The 21380-nt window shown below is 42.3% G+C and overlaps 10 non-coding genes across 10 annotated transcripts; all 10 read left to right on the top strand.

Moving 5' to 3' along the window:
• The first annotated feature begins 998 nt into the window (after positions 1 to 998).
• trnal-uag (transfer RNA leucine (anticodon UAG)) lies at positions 999 to 1080 on the top strand. The gene has a single exon. It is a non-coding gene; the product is annotated as a tRNA-Leu (tRNA).
• A 2165-nt stretch (positions 1081 to 3245) lies between these two features.
• On the top strand, positions 3246 to 3327 carry trnal-uag (transfer RNA leucine (anticodon UAG)). The gene has a single exon. It is a non-coding gene; the product is annotated as a tRNA-Leu (tRNA).
• A 2165-nt stretch (positions 3328 to 5492) lies between these two features.
• On the top strand, positions 5493 to 5574 carry trnal-uag (transfer RNA leucine (anticodon UAG)). Its single transcript has one exon. It is a non-coding gene; the product is annotated as a tRNA-Leu (tRNA).
• A 2165-nt stretch (positions 5575 to 7739) lies between these two features.
• Positions 7740 to 7821, top strand: trnal-uag (transfer RNA leucine (anticodon UAG)). Its single transcript has one exon. It is a non-coding gene; the product is annotated as a tRNA-Leu (tRNA).
• A 2165-nt stretch (positions 7822 to 9986) lies between these two features.
• On the top strand, positions 9987 to 10068 carry trnal-uag (transfer RNA leucine (anticodon UAG)). The gene has a single exon. It is a non-coding gene; the product is annotated as a tRNA-Leu (tRNA).
• A 2165-nt stretch (positions 10069 to 12233) lies between these two features.
• trnal-uag (transfer RNA leucine (anticodon UAG)) lies at positions 12234 to 12315 on the top strand. Its single transcript has one exon. It is a non-coding gene; the product is annotated as a tRNA-Leu (tRNA).
• A 2165-nt stretch (positions 12316 to 14480) lies between these two features.
• On the top strand, positions 14481 to 14562 carry trnal-uag (transfer RNA leucine (anticodon UAG)). The gene has a single exon. It is a non-coding gene; the product is annotated as a tRNA-Leu (tRNA).
• Positions 14563 to 16728: 2166 nt separating this feature from the next.
• trnal-uag (transfer RNA leucine (anticodon UAG)) lies at positions 16729 to 16810 on the top strand. The gene has a single exon. It is a non-coding gene; the product is annotated as a tRNA-Leu (tRNA).
• A 2166-nt stretch (positions 16811 to 18976) lies between these two features.
• Positions 18977 to 19058, top strand: trnal-uag (transfer RNA leucine (anticodon UAG)). The gene has a single exon. It is a non-coding gene; the product is annotated as a tRNA-Leu (tRNA).
• A 2166-nt stretch (positions 19059 to 21224) lies between these two features.
• trnal-uag (transfer RNA leucine (anticodon UAG)) lies at positions 21225 to 21306 on the top strand. The gene has a single exon. It is a non-coding gene; the product is annotated as a tRNA-Leu (tRNA).
• Positions 21307 to 21380: the final 74 nt, after the last annotated feature.

The following is a 21380-nucleotide window of genomic DNA, read 5'->3' as shown; positions in this document are numbered from 1 at the left end:
ATACAAAAACATGGAAAACATTTTTCAACCAGGCAGGTGCGTCACGAAAGTCAGAAATAGCGATATAATAAATGCCCTACCTTTGAAGATCTTCTTCTGTTGGCACTCCAAAGGGTCCCAGTTACATCACAAAGGGTCCTTTTGTTCGATAAAGTCCTTCTTTATATCCATAAAAACTCAGTTTAGCTGGCGCGCTTCATTCAATAATCCACCGGTTTCCCTCCTTCAAAATGCATACAAAATGAATCCCAAACGCTACCAATAAACTTATCCAAACAAGTCCAACAACGTTTATAATCAAACCTCAGGTACCCTTATACACAAAGAAATGATCAAATTTAAGACGGAGAAAGGTATGTTCATTACCGGAGAGAAATAACAAAGAACGCGCTTTCACCCACGCGCATGGAAACACTTCAGCCAAAATGGGAGCCACTTAGAAAAACTACAACTTCTAGCTCATTTTTCCAAAAACCAGCCTGAAACTCTTTCTGTTGACATCTAGTGGAAGCCCTAGGAACTGCAATCTGGGAGGACTTCGCCTCATAATAAACATGAAAGCCATTGGAAACAGTGGAAGGCTGAATTTTTTTTTTTTTGGATGGTTTGTCCTCGGGGTTTCGCCTGCCATATCAGTTGTGTTATACTCACAGACATCATGTTATCAGTTGTAGAAACTTTAGAGTGTTTCCTATCCAAATCTACCAATTATATGCATATCCTAGCTTCTGGGCCTGAGTAACAGGCAGTTTATTTTGGGCACGCTTTTCATCCGGACGTGAAAATACTGCCCCCTACCCAAGAGAGGTTAAAGGGCTCTATAAATGTGCTCTTCAGACATAGCAGCAAAACAAATAATGTGTTGAGACAGGAAGAAAAAGCAACGTGATATAAATGAAGGACACAAAAGGAAAAATGAAAAAGAAGAGAGCGATATTAATGGGAGCTAGGCAGGCTTAGGTAACAGATGGCAAAGCGTGGGGTCATTGGCAGTGAAGGGTAGCGTGGCCGAGTGGTCTAAGGCGCTGGATTTAGGCTCCAGTCTCTCTGGAGGCGTGGGTTCGAATCCCACTGCTGCCATCATTCTTGTTTTTTTTGTGCACGTCTTCAGTGTGGTCAATTAAAACTTTGGTAGCATTTCCATATTCAAACAAGGGAAATAACACCGCTGGCATCTTTAGCACTAAATTGCCTTAACTACCTCGTCCTGTGCTATAGCGGTGGCCACACCCACCAGCTGGCCGAGATCCACCTTTCTGAGCTTGTTAAAGTGCTCTACAAATGTGCTCTTCAGACATAGAAGCAAGAACAAATGATGTGTTGGCACAGGAAGAAAAAGCAACATGACATAAACGAAGAAAATGAAATGAAAAAGGAAAAAAGAAGAGGTTGAAATTAATGGGAGCTTAGCAAACCTAGGTAACAGATGACAAAGTGTGACTTTGAGGAAGGGGCTGGGTAGCGTGGCAGAGTGGTCTAAGGCCCTGGATTTAGGCTCAAGTCTCTCTGGAGGATTGGCTTTGTATCACATTGCTGTCATCTTTGATGTTGTCATTGTTCTTCCAAGGCTTCAGTGTGGCTATCTCTTTAGTCAATCCATACTTTTGCAGCGTTTCTATATTTTTACAAGGGAAATAAGAAATGTTGTGTGTAGTCGCACCCACGAGTACAGAACACATTGAATTAGCACTACATTGCCTTACCTGGTCCTGTGCTATAGCGGTGGCCCTCCTACCAGTTGGCCGAGATACACCTTTCTGAGCTTGTTAAAGGGCACTACAAATGTGATCTTCAGACAAAGCAGCAAAAACAAATGGTGTGTTGACACAGGAAGAAAAAGCAAAGTGATATAAATGAAGAATACAAAAGGAAAAAGGAGGAAAATGTTGTGTGACGTCAAACCCACGAGTGCAGAACACAATGAATTAGCAGCACATTGCCTTAACTAACTCGTCCTCTGCTGTAGCGGTGGCCCCGCAAACCAGTTGGCTGAGATCTGCCTATCTGAGCTTGTTAAAACTTCTTATGGGCATGTGGGACTGTAGCGTCCCACCTGGCCAACATCCGGTGAAATTGCAGAGCGCGAATTTCAAATTACAGAAATATAAATATTTAACATTCATGAAAATACAAGTATTATACATCAAAATAAAGCTTAACTTCTTGTTAATCCAGCCGCTGTGTCAGATTTCAAAAAGGCTTTACGGCGAAAGCACACCATGCGATTAATTGAGGACAGCGCCCCGCATACAAAAACATGGAAAACATTTTTCAACCAGGCAGGTGCGTCACGAAAGTCAGAAATAGCGATATAATAAATGCCCTACCTTTGAAGATCTTCTTCTGTTGGCACTCCAAAAGGTCCCAGTTACATCACAAAGGGTCCTTTTGTTCGATAAAGTCCTTCTTTATATCCATAAAAACTCAGTTTAGCTGGCGCGCTTCATTCAATAATCCACCGGTTTCCCTCCTTCAAAATGCATACAAAATGAATCCCAAACGCTACCAATAAACTTATCCAAACAAGTCCAACAACGTTTATAATCAAACCTCAGGTACCCTTATACACAAAGAAATGATCAAATTTAAGACGGAGAAAGGTATGTTCATTACCGGAGAGAAATAACAAAGAACGCGCTTTCACCCACGCGCATGGAAACACTTCAGCCAAAATGGGAGCCACTTAGAAAAACTACAACTTCTAGCTCATTTTTCCAAAAACCAGCCTGAAACTCTTTCTGTTGACATCTAGTGGAAGCCCTAGGAACTGCAATCTGGGAGGACTTCGCCTCATAATAAACATGAAAGCCATTGGAAACAGTGGAAGGCTGAATTATTATTTTTTTGGATGGTTTGTCCTCGGGGTTTCGCCTGCCATATCAGTTGTGTTATACTCACAGACATCATGTTATCAGTTGTAGAAACTTTAGAGTGTTTCCTATCCAAATCTACCAATTATATGCATATCCTAGCTTCTGGGCCTGAGTAACAGGCAGTTTATTTTGGGCACGCTTTTCATCCGGACGTGAAAATACTGCCCCCTACCCAAGAGAGGTTAAAGGGCTCTATAAATGTGCTCTTCAGACATAGCAGCAAAACAAATAATGTGTTGAGACAGGAAGAAAAAGCAACGTGATATAAATGAAGGACACAAAAGGAAAAATGAAAAAGAAGAGAGCGATATTAATGGGAGCTAGGCAGGCTTAGGTAACAGATGGCAAAGCGTGGGGTCATTGGCAGTGAAGGGTAGCGTGGCCGAGTGGTCTAAGGCGCTGGATTTAGGCTCCAGTCTCTCTGGAGGCGTGGGTTCGAATCCCACTGCTGCCATCATTCTTGTTTTTTTTGTGCACGTCTTCAGTGTGGTCAATTAAAACTTTGGTAGCATTTCCATATTCAAACAAGGGAAATAACACCGCTGGCATCTTTAGCACTAAATTGCCTTAACTACCTCGTCCTGTGCTATAGCGGTGGCCACACCCACCAGCTGGCCGAGATCCACCTTTCTGAGCTTGTTAAAGTGCTCTACAAATGTGCTCTTCAGACATAGAAGCAAGAACAAATGATGTGTTGGCACAGGAAGAAAAAGCAACATGACATAAACGAAGAAAATGAAATGAAAAAGGAAAAAAGAAGAGGTTGAAATTAATGGGAGCTTAGCAAACCTAGGTAACAGATGACAAAGTGTGACTTTGAGGAAGGGGCTGGGTAGCGTGGCAGAGTGGTCTAAGGCCCTGGATTTAGGCTCAAGTCTCTCTGGAGGATTGGCTTTGTATCACATTGCTGTCATCTTTGATGTTGTCATTGTTCTTCCAAGGCTTCAGTGTGGCTATCTCTTTAGTCAATCCATACTTTTGCAGCGTTTCTATATTTTTACAAGGGAAATAAGAAATGTTGTGTGTAGTCGCACCCACGAGTACAGAACACATTGAATTAGCACTACATTGCCTTACCTGGTCCTGTGCTATAGCGGTGGCCCTCCTACCAGTTGGCCGAGATACACCTTTCTGAGCTTGTTAAAGGGCACTACAAATGTGATCTTCAGACAAAGCAGCAAAAACAAATGGTGTGTTGACACAGGAAGAAAAAGCAAAGTGATATAAATGAAGAATACAAAAGGAAAAAGGAGGAAAATGTTGTGTGACGTCAAACCCACGAGTGCAGAACACAATGAATTAGCAGCACATTGCCTTAACTAACTCGTCCTCTGCTGTAGCGGTGGCCCCGCAAACCAGTTGGCTGAGATCTGCCTATCTGAGCTTGTTAAAACTTCTTATGGGCATGTGGGACTGTAGCGTCCCACCTGGCCAACATCCGGTGAAATTGCAGAGCGCGAATTTCAAATTACAGAAATATAAATATTTAACATTCATGAAAATACAAGTATTATACATCAAAATAAAGCTTAACTTCTTGTTAATCCAGCCGCTGTGTCAGATTTCAAAAAGGCTTTACGGCGAAAGCACACCATGCGATTAATTGAGGACAGCGCCCCGCATACAAAAACATGGAAAACATTTTTCAACCAGGCAGGTGCGTCACGAAAGTCAGAAATAGCGATATAATAAATGCCCTACCTTTGAAGATCTTCTTCTGTTGGCACTCCAAAAGGTCCCAGTTACATCACAAAGGGTCCTTTTGTTCGATAAAGTCCTTCTTTATATCCATAAAAACTCAGTTTAGCTGGCGCGCTTCATTCAATAATCCACCGGTTTCCCTCCTTCAAAATGCATACAAAATGAATCCCAAACGCTACCAATAAACTTATCCAAACAAGTCCAACAACGTTTATAATCAAACCTCAGGTACCCTTATACACAAAGAAATGATCAAATTTAAGACGGAGAAAGGTATGTTCATTACCGGAGAGAAATAACAAAGAACGCGCTTTCACCCACGCGCATGGAAACACTTCAGCCAAAATGGGAGCCACTTAGAAAAACTACAACTTCTAGCTCATTTTTCCAAAAACCAGCCTGAAACTCTTTCTGTTGACATCTAGTGGAAGCCCTAGGAACTGCAATCTGGGAGGACTTCGCCTCATAATAAACATGAAAGCCATTGGAAACAGTGGAAGGCTGAATTATTATTTTTTTGGATGGTTTGTCCTCGGGGTTTCGCCTGCCATATCAGTTGTGTTATACTCACAGACATCATGTTATCAGTTGTAGAAACTTTAGAGTGTTTCCTATCCAAATCTACCAATTATATGCATATCCTAGCTTCTGGGCCTGAGTAACAGGCAGTTTATTTTGGGCACGCTTTTCATCCGGACGTGAAAATACTGCCCCCTACCCAAGAGAGGTTAAAGGGCTCTATAAATGTGCTCTTCAGACATAGCAGCAAAACAAATAATGTGTTGAGACAGGAAGAAAAAGCAACGTGATATAAATGAAGGACACAAAAGGAAAAATGAAAAAGAAGAGAGCGATATTAATGGGAGCTAGGCAGGCTTAGGTAACAGATGGCAAAGCGTGGGGTCATTGGCAGTGAAGGGTAGCGTGGCCGAGTGGTCTAAGGCGCTGGATTTAGGCTCCAGTCTCTCTGGAGGCGTGGGTTCGAATCCCACTGCTGCCATCATTCTTGTTTTTTTTGTGCACGTCTTCAGTGTGGTCAATTAAAACTTTGGTAGCATTTCCATATTCAAACAAGGGAAATAACACCGCTGGCATCTTTAGCACTAAATTGCCTTAACTACCTCGTCCTGTGCTATAGCGGTGGCCACACCCACCAGCTGGCCGAGATCCACCTTTCTGAGCTTGTTAAAGTGCTCTACAAATGTGCTCTTCAGACATAGAAGCAAGAACAAATGATGTGTTGGCACAGGAAGAAAAAGCAACATGACATAAACGAAGAAAATGAAATGAAAAAGGAAAAAAGAAGAGGTTGAAATTAATGGGAGCTTAGCAAACCTAGGTAACAGATGACAAAGTGTGACTTTGAGGAAGGGGCTGGGTAGCGTGGCAGAGTGGTCTAAGGCCCTGGATTTAGGCTCAAGTCTCTCTGGAGGATTGGCTTTGTATCACATTGCTGTCATCTTTGATGTTGTCATTGTTCTTCCAAGGCTTCAGTGTGGCTATCTCTTTAGTCAATCCATACTTTTGCAGCGTTTCTATATTTTTACAAGGGAAATAAGAAATGTTGTGTGTAGTCGCACCCACGAGTACAGAACACATTGAATTAGCACTACATTGCCTTACCTGGTCCTGTGCTATAGCGGTGGCCCTCCTACCAGTTGGCCGAGATACACCTTTCTGAGCTTGTTAAAGGGCACTACAAATGTGATCTTCAGACAAAGCAGCAAAAACAAATGGTGTGTTGACACAGGAAGAAAAAGCAAAGTGATATAAATGAAGAATACAAAAGGAAAAAGGAGGAAAATGTTGTGTGACGTCAAACCCACGAGTGCAGAACACAATGAATTAGCAGCACATTGCCTTAACTAACTCGTCCTCTGCTGTAGCGGTGGCCCCGCAAACCAGTTGGCTGAGATCTGCCTATCTGAGCTTGTTAAAACTTCTTATGGGCATGTGGGACTGTAGCGTCCCACCTGGCCAACATCCGGTGAAATTGCAGAGCGCGAATTTCAAATTACAGAAATATAAATATTTAACATTCATGAAAATACAAGTATTATACATCAAAATAAAGCTTAACTTCTTGTTAATCCAGCCGCTGTGTCAGATTTCAAAAAGGCTTTACGGCGAAAGCACACCATGCGATTAATTGAGGACAGCGCCCCGCATACAAAAACATGGAAAACATTTTTCAACCAGGCAGGTGCGTCACGAAAGTCAGAAATAGCGATATAATAAATGCCCTACCTTTGAAGATCTTCTTCTGTTGGCACTCCAAAAGGTCCCAGTTACATCACAAAGGGTCCTTTTGTTCGATAAAGTCCTTCTTTATATCCATAAAAACTCAGTTTAGCTGGCGCGCTTCATTCAATAATCCACCGGTTTCCCTCCTTCAAAATGCATACAAAATGAATCCCAAACGCTACCAATAAACTTATCCAAACAAGTCCAACAACGTTTATAATCAAACCTCAGGTACCCTTATACACAAAGAAATGATCAAATTTAAGACGGAGAAAGGTATGTTCATTACCGGAGAGAAATAACAAAGAACGCGCTTTCACCCACGCGCATGGAAACACTTCAGCCAAAATGGGAGCCACTTAGAAAAACTACAACTTCTAGCTCATTTTTCCAAAAACCAGCCTGAAACTCTTTCTGTTGACATCTAGTGGAAGCCCTAGGAACTGCAATCTGGGAGGACTTCGCCTCATAATAAACATGAAAGCCATTGGAAACAGTGGAAGGCTGAATTATTATTTTTTTGGATGGTTTGTCCTCGGGGTTTCGCCTGCCATATCAGTTGTGTTATACTCACAGACATCATGTTATCAGTTGTAGAAACTTTAGAGTGTTTCCTATCCAAATCTACCAATTATATGCATATCCTAGCTTCTGGGCCTGAGTAACAGGCAGTTTATTTTGGGCACGCTTTTCATCCGGACGTGAAAATACTGCCCCCTACCCAAGAGAGGTTAAAGGGCTCTATAAATGTGCTCTTCAGACATAGCAGCAAAACAAATAATGTGTTGAGACAGGAAGAAAAAGCAACGTGATATAAATGAAGGACACAAAAGGAAAAATGAAAAAGAAGAGAGCGATATTAATGGGAGCTAGGCAGGCTTAGGTAACAGATGGCAAAGCGTGGGGTCATTGGCAGTGAAGGGTAGCGTGGCCGAGTGGTCTAAGGCGCTGGATTTAGGCTCCAGTCTCTCTGGAGGCGTGGGTTCGAATCCCACTGCTGCCATCATTCTTGTTTTTTTTGTGCACGTCTTCAGTGTGGTCAATTAAAACTTTGGTAGCATTTCCATATTCAAACAAGGGAAATAACACCGCTGGCATCTTTAGCACTAAATTGCCTTAACTACCTCGTCCTGTGCTATAGCGGTGGCCACACCCACCAGCTGGCCGAGATCCACCTTTCTGAGCTTGTTAAAGTGCTCTACAAATGTGCTCTTCAGACATAGAAGCAAGAACAAATGATGTGTTGGCACAGGAAGAAAAAGCAACATGACATAAACGAAGAAAATGAAATGAAAAAGGAAAAAAGAAGAGGTTGAAATTAATGGGAGCTTAGCAAACCTAGGTAACAGATGACAAAGTGTGACTTTGAGGAAGGGGCTGGGTAGCGTGGCAGAGTGGTCTAAGGCCCTGGATTTAGGCTCAAGTCTCTCTGGAGGATTGGCTTTGTATCACATTGCTGTCATCTTTGATGTTGTCATTGTTCTTCCAAGGCTTCAGTGTGGCTATCTCTTTAGTCAATCCATACTTTTGCAGCGTTTCTATATTTTTACAAGGGAAATAAGAAATGTTGTGTGTAGTCGCACCCACGAGTACAGAACACATTGAATTAGCACTACATTGCCTTACCTGGTCCTGTGCTATAGCGGTGGCCCTCCTACCAGTTGGCCGAGATACACCTTTCTGAGCTTGTTAAAGGGCACTACAAATGTGATCTTCAGACAAAGCAGCAAAAACAAATGGTGTGTTGACACAGGAAGAAAAAGCAAAGTGATATAAATGAAGAATACAAAAGGAAAAAGGAGGAAAATGTTGTGTGACGTCAAACCCACGAGTGCAGAACACAATGAATTAGCAGCACATTGCCTTAACTAACTCGTCCTCTGCTGTAGCGGTGGCCCCGCAAACCAGTTGGCTGAGATCTGCCTATCTGAGCTTGTTAAAACTTCTTATGGGCATGTGGGACTGTAGCGTCCCACCTGGCCAACATCCGGTGAAATTGCAGAGCGCGAATTTCAAATTACAGAAATATAAATATTTAACATTCATGAAAATACAAGTATTATACATCAAAATAAAGCTTAACTTCTTGTTAATCCAGCCGCTGTGTCAGATTTCAAAAAGGCTTTACGGCGAAAGCACACCATGCGATTAATTGAGGACAGCGCCCCGCATACAAAAACATGGAAAACATTTTTCAACCAGGCAGGTGCGTCACGAAAGTCAGAAATAGCGATATAATAAATGCCCTACCTTTGAAGATCTTCTTCTGTTGGCACTCCAAAAGGTCCCAGTTACATCACAAAGGGTCCTTTTGTTCGATAAAGTCCTTCTTTATATCCATAAAAACTCAGTTTAGCTGGCGCGCTTCATTCAATAATCCACCGGTTTCCCTCCTTCAAAATGCATACAAAATGAATCCCAAACGCTACCAATAAACTTATCCAAACAAGTCCAACAACGTTTATAATCAAACCTCAGGTACCCTTATACACAAAGAAATGATCAAATTTAAGACGGAGAAAGGTATGTTCATTACCGGAGAGAAATAACAAAGAACGCGCTTTCACCCACGCGCATGGAAACACTTCAGCCAAAATGGGAGCCACTTAGAAAAACTACAACTTCTAGCTCATTTTTCCAAAAACCAGCCTGAAACTCTTTCTGTTGACATCTAGTGGAAGCCCTAGGAACTGCAATCTGGGAGGACTTCGCCTCATAATAAACATGAAAGCCATTGGAAACAGTGGAAGGCTGAATTATTATTTTTTTGGATGGTTTGTCCTCGGGGTTTCGCCTGCCATATCAGTTGTGTTATACTCACAGACATCATGTTATCAGTTGTAGAAACTTTAGAGTGTTTCCTATCCAAATCTACCAATTATATGCATATCCTAGCTTCTGGGCCTGAGTAACAGGCAGTTTATTTTGGGCACGCTTTTCATCCGGACGTGAAAATACTGCCCCCTACCCAAGAGAGGTTAAAGGGCTCTATAAATGTGCTCTTCAGACATAGCAGCAAAACAAATAATGTGTTGAGACAGGAAGAAAAAGCAACGTGATATAAATGAAGGACACAAAAGGAAAAATGAAAAAGAAGAGAGCGATATTAATGGGAGCTAGGCAGGCTTAGGTAACAGATGGCAAAGCGTGGGGTCATTGGCAGTGAAGGGTAGCGTGGCCGAGTGGTCTAAGGCGCTGGATTTAGGCTCCAGTCTCTCTGGAGGCGTGGGTTCGAATCCCACTGCTGCCATCATTCTTGTTTTTTTTGTGCACGTCTTCAGTGTGGTCAATTAAAACTTTGGTAGCATTTCCATATTCAAACAAGGGAAATAACACCGCTGGCATCTTTAGCACTAAATTGCCTTAACTACCTCGTCCTGTGCTATAGCGGTGGCCACACCCACCAGCTGGCCGAGATCCACCTTTCTGAGCTTGTTAAAGTGCTCTACAAATGTGCTCTTCAGACATAGAAGCAAGAACAAATGATGTGTTGGCACAGGAAGAAAAAGCAACATGACATAAACGAAGAAAATGAAATGAAAAAGGAAAAAAGAAGAGGTTGAAATTAATGGGAGCTTAGCAAACCTAGGTAACAGATGACAAAGTGTGACTTTGAGGAAGGGGCTGGGTAGCGTGGCAGAGTGGTCTAAGGCCCTGGATTTAGGCTCAAGTCTCTCTGGAGGATTGGCTTTGTATCACATTGCTGTCATCTTTGATGTTGTCATTGTTCTTCCAAGGCTTCAGTGTGGCTATCTCTTTAGTCAATCCATACTTTTGCAGCGTTTCTATATTTTTACAAGGGAAATAAGAAATGTTGTGTGTAGTCGCACCCACGAGTACAGAACACATTGAATTAGCACTACATTGCCTTACCTGGTCCTGTGCTATAGCGGTGGCCCTCCTACCAGTTGGCCGAGATACACCTTTCTGAGCTTGTTAAAGGGCACTACAAATGTGATCTTCAGACAAAGCAGCAAAAACAAATGGTGTGTTGACACAGGAAGAAAAAGCAAAGTGATATAAATGAAGAATACAAAAGGAAAAAGGAGGAAAATGTTGTGTGACGTCAAACCCACGAGTGCAGAACACAATGAATTAGCAGCACATTGCCTTAACTAACTCGTCCTCTGCTGTAGCGGTGGCCCCGCAAACCAGTTGGCTGAGATCTGCCTATCTGAGCTTGTTAAAACTTCTTATGGGCATGTGGGACTGTAGCGTCCCACCTGGCCAACATCCGGTGAAATTGCAGAGCGCGAATTTCAAATTACAGAAATATAAATATTTAACATTCATGAAAATACAAGTATTATACATCAAAATAAAGCTTAACTTCTTGTTAATCCAGCCGCTGTGTCAGATTTCAAAAAGGCTTTACGGCGAAAGCACACCATGCGATTAATTGAGGACAGCGCCCCGCATACAAAAACATGGAAAACATTTTTCAACCAGGCAGGTGCGTCACGAAAGTCAGAAATAGCGATATAATAAATGCCCTACCTTTGAAGATCTTCTTCTGTTGGCACTCCAAAAGGTCCCAGTTACATCACAAAGGGTCCTTTTGTTCGATAAAGTCCTTCTTTATATCCATAAAAACTCAGTTTAGCTGGCGCGCTTCATTCAATAATCCACCGGTTTCCCTCCTTCAAAATGCATACAAAATGAATCCCAAACGCTACCAATAAACTTATCCAAACAAGTCCAACAACGTTTATAATCAAACCTCAGGTACCCTTATACACAAAGAAATGATCAAATTTAAGACGGAGAAAGGTATGTTCATTACCGGAGAGAAATAACAAAGAACGCGCTTTCACCCACGCGCATGGAAACACTTCAGCCAAAATGGGAGCCACTTAGAAAAACTACAACTTCTAGCTCATTTTTCCAAAAACCAGCCTGAAACTCTTTCTGTTGACATCTAGTGGAAGCCCTAGGAACTGCAATCTGGGAGGACTTCGCCTCATAATAAACATGAAAGCCATTGGAAACAGTGGAAGGCTGAATTATTATTTTTTTGGATGGTTTGTCCTCGGGGTTTCGCCTGCCATATCAGTTGTGTTATACTCACAGACATCATGTTATCAGTTGTAGAAACTTTAGAGTGTTTCCTATCCAAATCTACCAATTATATGCATATCCTAGCTTCTGGGCCTGAGTAACAGGCAGTTTATTTTGGGCACGCTTTTCATCCGGACGTGAAAATACTGCCCCCTACCCAAGAGAGGTTAAAGGGCTCTATAAATGTGCTCTTCAGACATAGCAGCAAAACAAATAATGTGTTGAGACAGGAAGAAAAAGCAACGTGATATAAATGAAGGACACAAAAGGAAAAATGAAAAAGAAGAGAGCGATATTAATGGGAGCTAGGCAGGCTTAGGTAACAGATGGCAAAGCGTGGGGTCATTGGCAGTGAAGGGTAGCGTGGCCGAGTGGTCTAAGGCGCTGGATTTAGGCTCCAGTCTCTCTGGAGGCGTGGGTTCGAATCCCACTGCTGCCATCATTCTTGTTTTTTTTGTGCACGTCTTCAGTGTGGTCAATTAAAACTTTGGTAGCATTTCCATATTCAAACAAGGGAAATAACACCGCTGGCATCTTTAGCACTAAATTGCCTTAACTACCTCGTCCTGTGCTATAGCGGTGGCCACACCCACCAGCTGGCCGAGATCCACCTTTCTGAGCTTGTTAAAGTGCTCTACAAATGTGCTCTTCAGACATAGAAGCAAGAACAAATGATGTGTTGGCACAGGAAGAAAAAGCAACATGACATAAACGAAGAAAATGAAATGAAAAAGGAAAAAAGAAGAGGTTGAAATTAATGGGAGCTTAGCAAACCTAGGTAACAGATGACAAAGTGTGACTTTGAGGAAGGGGCTGGGTAGCGTGGCAGAGTGGTCTAAGGCCCTGGATTTAGGCTCAAGTCTCTCTGGAGGATTGGCTTTGTATCACATTGCTGTCATCTTTGATGTTGTCATTGTTCTTCCAAGGCTTCAGTGTGGCTATCTCTTTAGTCAATCCATACTTTTGCAGCGTTTCTATATTTTTACAAGGGAAATAAGAAATGTTGTGTGTAGTCGCACCCACGAGTACAGAACACATTGAATTAGCACTACATTGCCTTACCTGGTCCTGTGCTATAGCGGTGGCCCTCCTACCAGTTGGCCGAGATACACCTTTCTGAGCTTGTTAAAGGGCACTACAAATGTGATCTTCAGACAAAGCAGCAAAAACAAATGGTGTGTTGACACAGGAAGAAAAAGCAAAGTGATATAAATGAAGAATACAAAAGGAAAAAGGAGGAAAATGTTGTGTGACGTCAAACCCACGAGTGCAGAACACAATGAATTAGCAGCACATTGCCTTAACTAACTCGTCCTCTGCTGTAGCGGTGGCCCCGCAAACCAGTTGGCTGAGATCTGCCTATCTGAGCTTGTTAAAACTTCTTATGGGCATGTGGGACTGTAGCGTCCCACCTGGCCAACATCCGGTGAAATTGCAGAGCGCGAATTTCAAATTACAGAAATATAAATATTTAACATTCATGAAAATACAAGTATTATACATCAAAATAAAGCTTAACTTCTTGTTAATCCAGCCGCTGTGTCAGATTTCAAAAAGGCTTTACGGCGAAAGCACACCATGCGATTAATTGAGGACAGCGCCCCGCATACAAAAACATGGAAAACATTTTTCAACCAGGCAGGTGCGTCACGAAAGTCAGAAATAGCGATATAATAAATGCCCTACCTTTGAAGATCTTCTTCTGTTGGCACTCCAAAAGGTCCCAGTTACATCACAAAGGGTCCTTTTGTTCGATAAAGTCCTTCTTTATATCCATAAAAACTCAGTTTAGCTGGCGCGCTTCATTCAATAATCCACCGGTTTCCCTCCTTCAAAATGCATACAAAATGAATCCCAAACGCTACCAATAAACTTATCCAAACAAGTCCAACAACGTTTATAATCAAACCTCAGGTACCCTTATACACAAAGAAATGATCAAATTTAAGACGGAGAAAGGTATGTTCATTACCGGAGAGAAATAACAAAGAACGCGCTTTCACCCACGCGCATGGAAACACTTCAGCCAAAATGGGAGCCACTTAGAAAAACTACAACTTCTAGCTCATTTTTCCAAAAACCAGCCTGAAACTCTTTCTGTTGACATCTAGTGGAAGCCCTAGGAACTGCAATCTGGGAGGACTTCGCCTCATAATAAACATGAAAGCCATTGGAAACAGTGGAAGGCTGAATTATTATTTTTTTGGATGGTTTGTCCTCGGGGTTTCGCCTGCCATATCAGTTGTGTTATACTCACAGACATCATGTTATCAGTTGTAGAAACTTTAGAGTGTTTCCTATCCAAATCTACCAATTATATGCATATCCTAGCTTCTGGGCCTGAGTAACAGGCAGTTTATTTTGGGCACGCTTTTCATCCGGACGTGAAAATACTGCCCCCTACCCAAGAGAGGTTAAAGGGCTCTATAAATGTGCTCTTCAGACATAGCAGCAAAACAAATAATGTGTTGAGACAGGAAGAAAAAGCAACGTGATATAAATGAAGGACACAAAAGGAAAAATGAAAAAGAAGAGAGCGATATTAATGGGAGCTTAGCAGGCTTAGGTAACAGATGGCAAAGCGTGGGGTCATTGGCAGTGAAGGGTAGCGTGGCCGAGTGGTCTAAGGCGCTGGATTTAGGCTCCAGTCTCTCTGGAGGCGTGGGTTCGAATCCCACTGCTGCCATCATTCTTGTTTTTTTTGTGCACGTCTTCAGTGTGGTCAATTAAAACTTTGGTAGCATTTCCATATTCAAACAAGGGAAATAACACCGCTGGCATCTTTAGCACTAAATTGCCTTAACTACCTCGTCCTGTGCTATAGCGGTGGCCACACCCACCAGCTGGCCGAGATCCACCTTTCTGAGCTTGTTAAAGTGCTCTACAAATGTGCTCTTCAGACATAGAAGCAAGAACAAATGATGTGTTGGCACAGGAAGAAAAAGCAACATGACATAAACGAAGAAAATGAAATGAAAAAGGAAAAAAGAAGAGGTTGAAATTAATGGGAGCTTAGCAAACCTAGGTAACAGATGACAAAGTGTGACTTTGAGGAAGGGGCTGGGTAGCGTGGCAGAGTGGTCTAAGGCCCTGGATTTAGGCTCAAGTCTCTCTGGAGGATTGGCTTTGTATCACATTGCTGTCATCTTTGATGTTGTCATTGTTCTTCCAAGGCTTCAGTGTGGCTATCTCTTTAGTCAATCCATACTTTTGCAGCGTTTCTATATTTTTACAAGGGAAATAAGAAATGTTGTGTGTAGTCGCACCCACGAGTACAGAACACATTGAATTAGCACTACATTGCCTTACCTGGTCCTGTGCTATAGCGGTGGCCCTCCTACCAGTTGGCCGAGATACACCTTTCTGAGCTTGTTAAAGGGCACTACAAATGTGATCTTCAGACAAAGCAGCAAAAACAAATGGTGTGTTGACACAGGAAGAAAAAGCAAAGTGATATAAATGAAGAATACAAAAGGAAAAAGGAGGAAAATGTTGTGTGACGTCAAACCCACGAGTGCAGAACACAATGAATTAGCAGCACATTGCCTTAACTAACTCGTCCTCTGCTGTAGCGGTGGCCCCGCAAACCAGTTGGCTGAGATCTGCCTATCTGAGCTTGTTAAAACTTCTTATGGGCATGTGGGACTGTAGCGTCCCACCTGGCCAACATCCGGTGAAATTGCAGAGCGCGAATTTCAAATTACAGAAATATAAATATTTAACATTCATGAAAATACAAGTATTATACATCAAAATAAAGCTTAACTTCTTGTTAATCCAGCCGCTGTGTCAGATTTCAAAAAGGCTTTACGGCGAAAGCACACCATGCGATTAATTGAGGACAGCGCCCCGCATACAAAAACATGGAAAACATTTTTCAACCAGGCAGGTGCGTCACGAAAGTCAGAAATAGCGATATAATAAATGCCCTACCTTTGAAGATCTTCTTCTGTTGGCACTCCAAAAGGTCCCAGTTACATCACAAAGGGTCCTTTTGTTCGATAAAGTCCTTCTTTATATCCATAAAAACTCAGTTTAGCTGGCGCGCTTCATTCAATAATCCACCGGTTTCCCTCCTTCAAAATGCATACAAAATGAATCCCAAACGCTACCAATAAACTTATCCAAACAAGTCCAACAACGTTTATAATCAAACCTCAGGTACCCTTATACACAAAGAAATGATCAAATTTAAGACGGAGAAAGGTATGTTCATTACCGGAGAGAAATAACAAAGAACGCGCTTTCACCCACGCGCATGGAAACACTTCAGCCAAAATGGGAGCCACTTAGAAAAACTACAACTTCTAGCTCATTTTTCCAAAAACCAGCCTGAAACTCTTTCTGTTGACATCTAGTGGAAGCCCTAGGAACTGCAATCTGGGAGGACTTCGCCTCATAATAAACATGAAAGCCATTGGAAACAGTGGAAGGCTGAATTTTTTTTTTTGTTGGATGGTTTGTCCTCGGGGTTTCGCCTGCCATATCAGTTGTGTTATACTCACAGACATCATGTTATCAGTTGTAGAAACTTTAGAGTGTTTCCTATCCAAATCTACCAATTATATGCATATCCTAGCTTCTGGGCCTGAGTAACAGGCAGTTTATTTTGGGCACGCTTTTCATCCGGACGTGAAAATACTGCCCCCTACCCAAGAGAGGTTAAAGGGCTCTATAAATGTGCTCTTCAGACATAGCAGCAAAACAAATAATGTGTTGAGACAGGAAGAAAAAGCAACGTGATATAAATGAAGGACACAAAAGGAAAAATGAAAAAGAAGAGAGCGATATTAATGGGAGCTTAGCAGGCTTAGGTAACAGATGGCAAAGTGTGGGGTCATTGGCAGTGAAGGGTAGCGTGGCCGAGTGGTCTAAGGCGCTGGATTTAGGCTCCAGTCTCTCTGGAGGCGTGGGTTCGAATCCCACTGCTGCCATCATTCTTGTTTTTTTTGTGCACGTCTTCAGTGTGGTCAATTAAAACTTTGGTAGCATTTCCATATTCAAACAAGGGAAATAACACCGCTGGCATCTTTAGCACTAAATTGCCTTAACTACCTCGTCCTGTGCTATAGCGGTGGCCACACCCACCAGCTGGCCGAGATCCACCTTTCTGAGCTTGTTAAAGTGCTCTACAAATGTGCTCTTCAGACATAGAAGCAAGAACAAATGATGTGTTGGCACAGGAAGAAAAAGCAACATGACATAAACGAAGAAAATGAAATGAAAAAGGAAAAAAGAAGAGGTTGAAATTAATGGGAGCTTAGCAAACCTAGGTAACAGATGACAAAGTGTGACTTTGAGGAAGGGGCTGGGTAGCGTGGCAGAGTGGTCTAAGGCCCTGGATTTAGGCTCAAGTCTCTCTGGAGGATTGGCTTTGTATCACATTGCTGTCATCTTTGATGTTGTCATTGTTCTTCCAAGGCTTCAGTGTGGCTATCTCTTTAGTCAATCCATACTTTTGCAGCGTTTCTATATTTTTACAAGGGAAATAAGAAATGTTGTGTGTAGTCGCACCCACGAGTACAGAACACATTGAATTAGCACTACATTGCCTTACCTGGTCCTGTGCTATAGCGGTGGCCCTCCTACCAGTTGGCCGAGATACACCTTTCTGAGCTTGTTAAAGGGCACTACAAATGTGATCTTCAGACAAAGCAGCAAAAACAAATGGTGTGTTGACACAGGAAGAAAAAGCAAAGTGATATAAATGAAGAATACAAAAGGAAAAAGGAGGAAAATGTTGTGTGACGTCAAACCCACGAGTGCAGAACACAATGAATTAGCAGCACATTGCCTTAACTAACTCGTCCTCTGCTGTAGCGGTGGCCCCGCAAACCAGTTGGCTGAGATCTGCCTATCTGAGCTTGTTAAAACTTCTTATGGGCATGTGGGACTGTAGCGTCCCACCTGGCCAACATCCGGTGAAATTGCAGAGCGCGAATTTCAAATTACAGAAATATAAATATTTAACATTCATGAAAATACAAGTATTATACATCAAAATAAAGCTTAACTTCTTGTTAATCCAGCCGCTGTGTCAGATTTCAAAAAGGCTTTACGGCGAAAGCACACCATGCGATTAATTGAGGACAGCGCCCCGCATACAAAAACATGGAAAACATTTTTCAACCAGGCAGGTGCGTCACGAAAGTCAGAAATAGCGATATAATAAATGCCCTACCTTTGAAGATCTTCTTCTGTTGGCACTCCAAAAGGTCCCAGTTACATCACAAAGGGTCCTTTTGTTCGATAAAGTCCTTCTTTATATCCATAAAAACTCAGTTTAGCTGGCGCGCTTCATTCAATAATCCACCGGTTTCCCTCCTTCAAAATGCATACAAAATGAATCCCAAACGCTACCAATAAACTTATCCAAACAAGTCCAACAACGTTTATAATCAAACCTCAGGTACCCTTATACACAAAGAAATGATCAAATTTAAGACGGAGAAAGGTATGTTCATTACCGGAGAGAAATAACAAAGAACGCGCTTTCACCCACGCGCATGGAAACACTTCAGCCAAAATGGGAGCCACTTAGAAAAACTACAACTTCTAGCTCATTTTTCCAAAAACCAGCCTGAAACTCTTTCTGTTGACATCTAGTGGAAGCCCTAGGAACTGCAATCTGGGAGGACTTCGCCTCATAATAAACATGAAAGCCATTGGAAACAGTGGAAGGCTGAATTTTTTTTTTTGTTGGATGGTTTGTCCTCGGGGTTTCGCCTGCCATATCAGTTGTGTTATACTCACAGACATCATGTTATCAGTTGTAGAAACTTTAGAGTGTTTCCTATCCAAATCTACCAATTATATGCATATCCTAGCTTCTGGGCCTGAGTAACAGGCAGTTTATTTTGGGCACGCTTTTCATCCGGACGTGAAAATACTGCCCCCTACCCAAGAGAGGTTAAAGGGCTCTATAAATGTGCTCTTCAGACATAGCAGCAAAACAAATAATGTGTTGAGACAGGAAGAAAAAGCAACGTGATATAAATGAAGGACACAAAAGGAAAAATGAAAAAGAAGAGAGCGATATTAATGGGAGCTTAGCAGGCTTAGGTAACAGATGGCAAAGTGTGGGGTCATTGGCAGTGAAGGGTAGCGTGGCCGAGTGGTCTAAGGCGCTGGATTTAGGCTCCAGTCTCTCTGGAGGCGTGGGTTCGAATCCCACTGCTGCCATCATTCTTGTTTTTTTTGTGCACGTCTTCAGTGTGGTCAATTAAAACTTTGGTAGCATTTCCATATTCAAACAAGGGAAATAACACCGCTGGCATCTTTAGCACTAAATTGCCTTAACTACCTCGTCCTGTGCTATAGCGGTGGCCACACCCACCAGCTGGCCGAGATCCACCTTTCTGAGCTTGTTAAAGTGCTCTACAAATGTGCTCTTCAGACATAGAAGCAAGAACAAATGATGTGTTGGCACAGGAAGAAAAAGCAACATGACATAAACGAAGAAAATGAAATGAAAAAGGAAAAAAGAAGAGGTTGAAATTAATGGGAGCTTAGCAAACCTAGGTAACAGATGACAAAGTGTGACTTTGAGGAAGGGGCTGGGTAGCGTGGCAGAGTGGTCTAAGGCCCTGGATTTAGGCTCAAGTCTCTCTGGAGGATTGGCTTTGTATCACAATGCTGTCATCTTTGATGTTGTCATTGTTCGTGCAAGGCTTCAGTGTGGCTATCTCTTTAGTCAATCCATACTTTTGCAGCGTTTCTATATTTTTACAAGGGAAATAAGAAATGTTGTGTGTAGTCGCACCCACGAGTACAGAACACATTGAATTAGCACTACATTGCCTTACCTGGTCCTGTGCTATAGCGGTGGCCCTCCTACCAGTTGGCCGAGATACACCTTTCTGAGCTTGTTAAAGGGCACTACAAATGTGATCTTCAGACAAAGCAGCAAAAACAAATGGTGTGTTGACACAGGAAGAAAAAGCAAAGTGATATAAATGAAGAATACAAAAGGAAAAAGGAGGAAAATGTTGTGTGACGTCAAACCCACGAGTGCAGAACACAATGAATTAGCAGCACATTGCCTTAACTAACTCGTCCTCTGCTGTAGCGGTGGCCCCGCAAACCAGTTGGCTGAGATCTGCCTATCTGAGCTTGTTAAAACTTCTTATGGGCATGTGGGACTGTAGCGTCCCACCTGGCCAACATCCGGTGAAATTGCAGAGCGCGAATTTCAAATTACAGAAATATAAATATTTAACATTCATGAAAATACAAGTATTATACATCAAAATAAAGCTTAACTTCTTGTTAATCCAGCCGCTGTGTCAGATTTCAAAAAGGCTTTACGGCGAAAGCACACCATGCGATTAATTGAGGACAGCGCCCCGCATACAAAAACATGGAAAACATTTTTCAACCAGGCAGGTGCGTCACGAAAGTCAGAAATAGCGATATAATAAATGCCCTACCTTTGAAGATCTTCTTCTGTTGGCACTCCAAAAGGTCCCAGTTACATCACAAAGGGTCCTTTTGTTCGATAAAGTCCTTCTTTATATCCATAAAAACTCAGTTTAGCTGGCGCGCTTCATTCAATAATCCACCGGTTTCCCTCCTTCAAAATGCATACAAAATGAATCCCAAACGCTACCAATAAACTTATCCAAACAAGTCCAACAACGTTTATAATCAAACCTCAGGTACCCTTATACACAAAGAAATGATCAAATTTAAGACGGAGAAAGGTATGTTCATTACCGGAGAGAAATAACAAAGAACGCGCTTTCACCCACGCGCATGGAAACACTTCAGCCAAAATGGGAGCCACTTAGAAAAACTACAACTTCTAGCTCATTTTTCCAAAAACCAGCCTGAAACTCTTTCTGTTGACATCTAGTGGAAGCCCTAGGAACTGCAATCTGGGAGGACTTCGCCTCATAATAAACATGAAAGCCATTGGAAACAGTGGAAGGCTGAATTTTTTTTTTTGTTGGATGGTTTGTCCTCGGGGTTTCGCCTGCCATATCAGTTGTGTTATACTCACAGACATCATGTTATCAGTTGTAGAAACTTTAGAGTGTTTCCTATCCAAATCTACCAATTATATGCATATCCTAGCTTCTGGGCCTGAGTAACAGGCAGTTTATTTTGGGCACGCTTTTCATCCGGACGTGAAAATACTGCCCCCTACCCAAGAGAGGTTAAAGGGCTCTATAAATGTGCTCTTCAGACATAGCAGCAAAACAAATAATGTGTTGAGACAGGAAGAAAAAGCAACGTGATATAAATGAAGGACACAAAAGGAAAAATGAAAAAGAAGAGAGCGATATTAATGGGAGCTTAGCAGGCTTAGGTAACAGATGGCAAAGTGTGGGGTCATTGGCAGTGAAGGGTAGCGTGGCCGAGTGGTCTAAGGCGCTGGATTTAGGCTCCAGTCTCTCTGGAGGCGTGGGTTCGAATCCCACTGCTGCCATCATTCTTGTTTTTTTTGTGCACGTCTTCAGTGTGGTCAATTAAAACTTTGGTAGCATTTCCATATTCAAACAA

Source organism: Salmo salar, chromosome 27 (genome assembly GCF_965601325.2).
Source record: "Salmo salar chromosome 27, fSalSal1, whole genome shotgun sequence".
NCBI classification, from domain to species: domain Eukaryota; kingdom Metazoa; phylum Chordata; class Actinopteri; order Salmoniformes; family Salmonidae; genus Salmo; species Salmo salar.
Note: the sequence above shows the minus strand (reverse complement) of the source record. Positions and strands in the feature narration are given on the sequence as shown.